This window comes from Nylanderia fulva, unplaced genomic scaffold, assembly GCF_048542155.1.
Source record: "Nylanderia fulva isolate GAGA-0341 unplaced genomic scaffold, ASM4854215v1 Scaffold757, whole genome shotgun sequence".
NCBI classification, from domain to species: Eukaryota; Metazoa; Arthropoda; class Insecta; order Hymenoptera; family Formicidae; genus Nylanderia; species Nylanderia fulva.
In genome coordinates this window covers 25,001-32,500 of record NW_028190870.1, presented here as the reverse complement: position 1 = coordinate 32,500, position 7,500 = coordinate 25,001, and the positions used below count along the sequence as shown (strand labels likewise).

The 7,500-nt window shown below is 56.4% G+C and overlaps 1 pseudogene; it reads right to left on the bottom strand.

Moving 5' to 3' along the window:
- Positions 1 to 3,924: 3,924 nt before the first annotated feature.
- The window catches only part of LOC114940957 (large subunit ribosomal RNA), a 3,719-nt pseudogene continuing 143 nt past the window's right edge, over positions 3,925 to 7,500 (bottom strand).

The following is a 7,500-nucleotide window of genomic DNA, read 5'->3' as shown; positions in this document are numbered from 1 at the left end:
AGCCCTGCGGGCACCCCCTCGACGCCCGCTTGGAAACCTCTACCGAACCTATCGCGAGCTTCACTATTCGATTGTCGAAGTAACTTCGGATTACCTCGAATACGTTTCGCGGGCAGTCCCGGGACTTCAGCGCGTCTAAGACCAAGGGCCACCAGACGTTGTCGAACGCACCCGAAATGTCGAAAAGTAACGCGACGGCGTATCTACCCTCGGAGGTCCTTACCAGTCTTCGCAGTTCTACTATCGCGTCCTCCGTCGATTTTCCCGCGAGAAAGCCGAACTGTCGATCCGAAATTCTACCCGGCGACAGCGACGTTCCCGTTAGACGCTCCTTAATTAATTTTTCGAAAAGTTTACCTACCACGGAGAGGAGACAAATTGGTCTATAGGATTTCGGATCCCTTTCGTCCTTGTCCTCTCCCTTCAGCAAGGCCCGCAACGAGCCAATCTTCCAGGCGGAGGGAAAGACGCCCCACTTTAGGCACCCGTTAAACAGTTTAGTGATCTGGCCGGGGATCACTTTCAACGCTGCTTTTAATACGTTAACTTCCACGAGGTCGGTTCCCGGTGCTTTGTTGTTTTTGAGAGTCTTCGCTGCTCTTATCGTTTCTGCCACCGTGAAATGAGAGGCGTCCGGTGTCTCAGGTGGCGTGTACGCGTTTACCCGCAATACGCTTTGTTCGGGTGTATCGCTCGCGATTCGGTCGTCGGGGACGTGTACTTTAAGAAGACAGTTGGCTGTTTCCTCTAGAGTCATGGTTGAAGATTCGCCATGCCTGAGTGTGCTGAGCACTCTTTCTACTCGGAGTTTCTCCGCTTGTTGCTTATAAACGAAGCCCCAAGGTTCTAAATTTCCATGAGATGTTACGAATTCCCGCCAACTATCGATCTTTGCCCTTTTTATATTTCTGCCATACAGCCGCAAAGAAGAGCGGTACTCCGACAGCTTTTTCCACGTATGAGGGCTGGCCATGTTCCTTCTGCAGGCCACGTCTCAACCTGTATAGCCTTTTCTTGAAGATTGTTAGCTCCCTAGTCCACCACGGGTTGGATTTCCTAAAATGCCTTTTCCTTGGCATTGAGGCCTTGCATGTCTCGCTAAGGACAACTGCGAGCTTTTCGGCCATTTCCTCTACTTCCTCTGCCGACCTCAACTCGAGCGCCTCCAGCATGGACCCTGAAAGATCAGCGAGAGTCCCGGAAAACCGTTCCCAGTCGGCCCGACGGGTGTCGAACCTCATGTTCGCGGCACCCCCGGCGTCCCGCCCCTTCGGCACTCTGAGCCTGATGTCGATGGAGTTGTGGTCGCTGGTTGTCCAATTGTCCCGTACCTTCCATTCCCTGATGAACCGGGTCATGGAGGGCGACGCCAAGGTCACATCGATATATGATGAACCTCTTGCCGTCTAAAAGGTGGGTTTCTGGCCAGCATCGTTGACCACCTCAATACCAGATGCCCGGATGAGGTCTTCGATTTTCGCACCTCTTTCGTCCGCCTCCTGGGGACCCCACAGCGGCGATCGGGCATTGGCATCTATCGCAACTATCAATCTCTTCCCCCTCAGCGAATGAAACACCATTTTGAGGTGCCTGAGGTGCTTCTCTATTTCTTCGCAGTACTGAAAGTAGCACGAAGCCACATAGAAGGAGAAGCCAGGTGCTTGCACTTCTGCGCAGACGCAGTGAGCTGTGCTGAGCTGCGAGATAAACAGTAGCTGAAATTGAGAGTTGCAGGCTGCCACCGCCGCCCACGGGCGTTGCGAGCGTACGGCGGCCACTCTCATTCCCAATCCTAACCCAACGAAGGTGTGACCCGTGTCCCACTTCCTGGCACATGGTTCCTGCAATAACAAGATGTCAAGTCGCTTTTCGACGACGAGCTGACGCACCTCTCCCGTGACTTTAGCTGAACGTCTCATGTTCAGCTGCAGGATTCTCACTCCCGTGGTCGCCAGTGAGAAATTTCCAGACGAAGTAGGAGTAAAAGGGGAGCTTGCCGCGTTTTGTTGCGGCCCGGCTCGATCCGATTTATTTTGGGTGTGGGGTTGGGGTTTTGGGGAGTTCGCGGAGCTAATTTCGTCGTCATTTACGGTGGCGCAAGTCGCGGAGCTATTCGCGGGGCTAATCGCGGTACTAATCCTAACTCTGTTTTCGCGATTTTTCTTTGCTTCAGCGCTCAGCCCCAGCCGACCCTCGGACCTCGGCGTGGGCTCTCTCACGGTCGCGTCGCATCTGGCTAGCACAAATCGGACGGCACGAAGGCCGCTACCACTAAGCGCTTCCTGGGCTGCTGCCCCACCCGGCAGGAAGCGTTTTACCAGGCGGGCACTTCTCCTAACCAAAGATTTTACTAATTCCATCTATGTTCCCACGAGTACGGTGGAAAGGGGGTCAAGCGACGCAGAGCCACCACTACGCCACCAAGCCTAAATACACCAGGAGGGCGGCAGATATCCCGGGCGGACCGTTAGCGGCCGCGATCTTATCGTCTACGCGACCATTCATGCCCTCGGCACGGTACCTAACACCTTAACATTAAGACGAGCGCCATTGTTTGGAAACGCCTACCCGATCATCGGCATTCCACCCGAAGCAAACGAACGAACGAGACGAGGTTAAGCGAGACGAAACGACCGGAGCAACGACGAGGATACCGATGATGATGATGTTCCTGAAAGGAAAAGAGCTACTTGTGAGCCATTTGGTCAGTGACGCCGACTCGTAGCAATGCAGTGTGTAAGCCTGAGGGTGGAGGACCTGAAAATAATAAGCTCCCTTCCTTCGCCGCGGCGTGTTGCTTCAGAATCTTGGGGAGTTTTTGGGGTTCCCGGCACTACTCGGGAAACCTTTAACGCTTGTGGACACTCGCTGGCCATGATGTGGCTGGAGGTCCCGCCCATTCCTTTCAACCCCTTGCTTTGTTGTCCCCAGGGCCGCACCCATTTGCATTTTACGTTTTCTGTCAGTCTCAACACGCGTCGCGGCAGCCCCCGACAGCGACGCCGAAGCGCACCCCAGGGGCCGAGTCCCCACGCGGCGTGTTGCTTTGCAATCCTACATTGGGTTCAACTGGGTCCTTAAGGCGTGTTGCCTTTAGCCCTTTTTTTGAAACCCACCGCGTGGCCAGCCCCGTGAGTTACACCGGAGTGCACCCCAGGGGCCGAGTCGCCACGCGGCGTGTTGCTTTTCAATCTTGCGTTGGGTTCATCTGGGTCCTTAAGGCGTGTTGCCTTTAGCCCTTTTTGAAACCCACCGCGTGGCCAGCCTCGTGAGTTGCACCGGAGCGCACCCCAAGGGCCGAGTCGCCACGTACTGCTTTTACGGATGCTTTGCTGACTTCCAACGCGCACTGCCTGACTTCCTTCCGTCCTCAAGGTCTGGGCCCATAGCCCGTGGGACCGGGTCCATTTGGCCCTCAGTCTGGGTGACTGCCCTTCGGACAACTCCCGGCGAACCTCCCCGCGTGCCGCATGCCGCAGAGAGAAACACCGAGTGTTCTTAGATTGTTCCACTGCATGTCCGATCCATCGAGCCGGTTTCCAGCCACAAACGTATGCGGCGTCCCGTTAGGGACACGCTTGCGACCTTCGCCCCAACACTCGACAGACCCGGCATGCGCGCCTGGGAACAATCCGTATTTTCGAGGCTCCCAGAGTTTGTAAGGGGAAGCGGCGAGCTCCGGGCCGAACACTCTGGGGCCAAGTCTTAAGACACCAGTTTTTGGGCTATCGGTTTGTTTACTAATTTTGCGTTTTCATTTCCTAGACTGTTTGTCCAGAGTTTGTACTGGTCAATCTAGTCATTCGCAGTTTCACTTTTATTTTAAACTCTCCTTCGACTCCTCGACATTCACGCCTCGGCCCCGTCTCTGCGTGCGAAACAAGCAAGAGGGAGCCACGCTACTACACACTAGGTGTGCGCGCCACATATGAGCCATTCGGTCTTGCGACTCCGACTCGTGGCAATGCTGTGCTAATAAGTAGATAGGGACAGTGGGAATCTCGTTAATCCATTCATGCGCGTCACTAATTAGATGACGAGGCATTTGGCTACCTTAAGAGAGTCATAGTTACGACCGCACCGGGGGGTCTGGGGGGGCGGTTAGCCCCCCCAGTAAGCGCCCCCAGCGGTGCCGGGCGGCTACATCGCGGTTACTCCCCTTCCGCTAGAATCGGGATCCACACCTGGGATTTCCCCCTTACAGCGCACATACACTGCGTATTACGTACGCCAGGACAAGCAGATCCTTCAGACGTAGGGGCGCGGTTTCACCACGCAACACAATTGACTATGGAATAGGTTAGGTTTTGCGTTACATGGACGCGATCCACCATTCCTACTCTCTTTATTGTACCTGTGTGTGACGCCCCAGGTAGCAAGACACCGATCCACGCAGGCCGAATCATATTTACGTCCAACCGTGCAATGGATGGGCTGAGATCGCCCAGAGGGCTTCCCAAATGCTTAAGGGAATGCGTACACATGAAATTTCTCCACGAGACACACTGCGCCAGGCGCCCTAGCTTCCACGCCCGTGAGAGTCCGACACCAATTGGTAGGGCACCGGTAGCCTCCCGGTGGGGCTCCCTACCTCCCTCACTACCCGGTGTTAGTCTAAGTCGCATGTATGACAGCTTCAGCATGCCTCGGACCCCGAACTGTGCATTCTCAGCGCCAGATCAGTCGACTCGGCCACGCATTCGCCACCATCAGCAACTCCGACAACGTTAGACGGGTCACCGTCGCGTACCTCGCTATTAGGCTACGCTGCCGATCGCCGCTACGACAGGGCCGGACGCTTTGCCCAGAACCTGGGATCGCTTTATCCTTCCACTGTCGTTTTATGGGTAAACTGTGATCGGTCGCCCGTTTACCCGCGCTTGCTTGAATTTCTTCACGTTGACATTCAGAGCACTGGGCAGAAATCACATTGCGTCAACACCCGCGAGGGCCATCGCAATGCTTTGTTTTAATTAGACAGTCGGATTCCCCTAGTCCGTGCCAGTTCTGAGCTGAGCGTTGAATGGCGGCCGAAGAGGACGACCACGACGGCTCGCGCCGCCACGGAAGCCTCGCAGCAAGGAAGATCCGCGGGAGGCCAAGGCACGGGACCGAGCTCGGATCCCGGGACCGGCGCGAGAACGCCGACCGTTCACCTCGCCCAGGCCCGGCACGTCAGCCAGACCCGCTTCCCGACCAAGCCCGACACGCCCCGCTCCTCAGAGCCAATCCTTATTCCGAAGTTACGGATCCAATTTGCCGACTTCCCTTACCTACATTATTCTATCGACTAGAGGCTCTTTACCTTGGAGACCTGCTGCGGATATGGGTACGAACCGGCGCGACACCTCCACGTGGCCCTCTCCTGGATTTTCAAGGTCCGAGGGGAAGATCCGGACACCGCCGCAACTGCGGTGCTCTTCGCGTTCCAAACCCTATCTCCCTGCTAGAGGTTTCCAGGGAACTCGAACGCTTATACAGAAAAGAAAACTCTTCCCGGATCTCCCGACGGCGTCTCCAGGTCATTTTGGGTTACCCCGACGAACACTCTTACGAGGGCCCGAATTGTATGCGGTTCCGCTGCCGGGTTCCGGAATAGGAACCGGATTCCCTTTCGCCCGACGGGCGTGTGTCTTTCGTATAATATTTATTATTATTTCTCGACACTCGAGTATATTGTACGCCGTCATTGACATAGGATTTCTCCTAGGGCTTAGGATCGACTGACTCGTGTGCAACGGCTGTTCACACGAAACCCTTCTCCACGTCAGTCCTCCAGGGCCTCGCTGGAGTATTTGCTACTACCACCAAGATCTGCACCGACGGCGGCTCCAGGCAGGCTCGCGCCCAGACCCTTCTGCGCTCACCGTCGCGACCCTCCTACTCGTCAGGGCTTCGTGACGACGCGAGAGAAGACTAACGCCCGCTCCCGGTTGCCGCCCCACTTGCCGCTGACGGCAGAGTATAGGCTCGACGCTTCAGCGCCATCCATTTTCAGGGCTAGTTGCTTCGGCAGGTGAGTTGTTACACACTCCTTAGCGGATTCCGACTTCCATGGCCACCGTCCTGCTGTCTTAAGCAACCAACGCCTTTCATGGTGTCCCATGAGCGTCGAGTTGGGCGCCTTAACTCTGCGTTTGGTTCATCCCACAGCGCCAGTTCTGCTTACCAAAAATGGCCCACTTGGCACTCTGATCCGAAGATGCTCGTGGCTTCATAATTCAAGAAAGCCAGAGATCTCACCCATTTAAAGTTTGAGAATAGGTTGAGGTCGTTTCGGCCCCAAGGCCTCTAATCATTCGCTTTACCAGATGAGACTCGCGCGCGTTCCGTGCGGAACGGCCGAGTGCCAGCTATCCTGAGGGAAACTTCGGAGGGAACCAGCTACTAGATGGTTCGATTAGTCTTTCGCCCCTATACCCAGTTCCGACGATCGATTTGCACGTCAGAATCGCTACGGACCTCCATCAGGGTTTCCCCTGACTTCGTCCTGACCAGGCATAGTTCACCATCTTTCGGGTCCCAACGTGTACGCTCTGGGTGCGCCTCTTCTCGCGATGAGAACGAGACGCCCCGGGAGTGCGAGGCCGCATCGCGACGCGGCCCATCCTCCCTAGGTCGACGGCCAGGGCCGACCTTCACTTTCATTACGCCTTTAGGTCTCGCGACAAGTCCCAATGACTCGCGTACATGTTAGACTCCTTGGTCCGTGTTTCAAGACGGGTCCTAAGAGTACCCAAAGCAGTAGCGTCGCCGACCGGTATCGGTCTCCCGCGAGACCGCGGGAGACGTTCGCAGGCCTGTCGAAGGTGTACCGTACTGTAACCAACAGCGGGCCAGGACCGGGGACGGCGCGAAGTCCGTAACCTCCGAGTACCGTGGCGCGCGCTTGCGACGGTCTCGACGCACCGTGAATAGTGCGGCCTGATACCTTGCGCGTACCGCCGAGCAGCCGGCCGGGCGACCGAGGGTTTGTCGCGTGCCGTTTTACCGGCGACGCGACAGACACCGCACCCGGGCCGTAGACCGACACCCAGCGGGTCGCGACGTTCTACTTGGGGAGAAGTGCACGACGACGAGCGCCGGACATCGGCGCACGGTAGCGTGCCCGCGCGCGAGCCGCAAGGACTCCGCGGGACATCGCCGACCGACGCGAAGCCAGCGCCGCTGACGATGAATCTCCCCGTTCGATCTTTTGGGTTTCTTAGGTTTACCCCTGAACGGTTTCACGTACTCTTGAACTCTCTCTTCAAAGTTCTTTTCAACTTTCCCTCACGGTACTTGTTCGCTATCGGTCTCGTGGTCGTATTTAGCCTTAGATGGAGTTTACCACCCACTTAGAGCTGCACTCTCAAGCAACCCGACTCTAAGGAGAGATCCTCCCGAGGCGCGCACCGGTCGCTACGGGCCTGGCACCCTCTACGGGTAAGTGGCCCCATTCAAGATGGACTTGGACGCGACGCGGCACCTCGGGATAAGCGGATCCTCCCAAACACCACA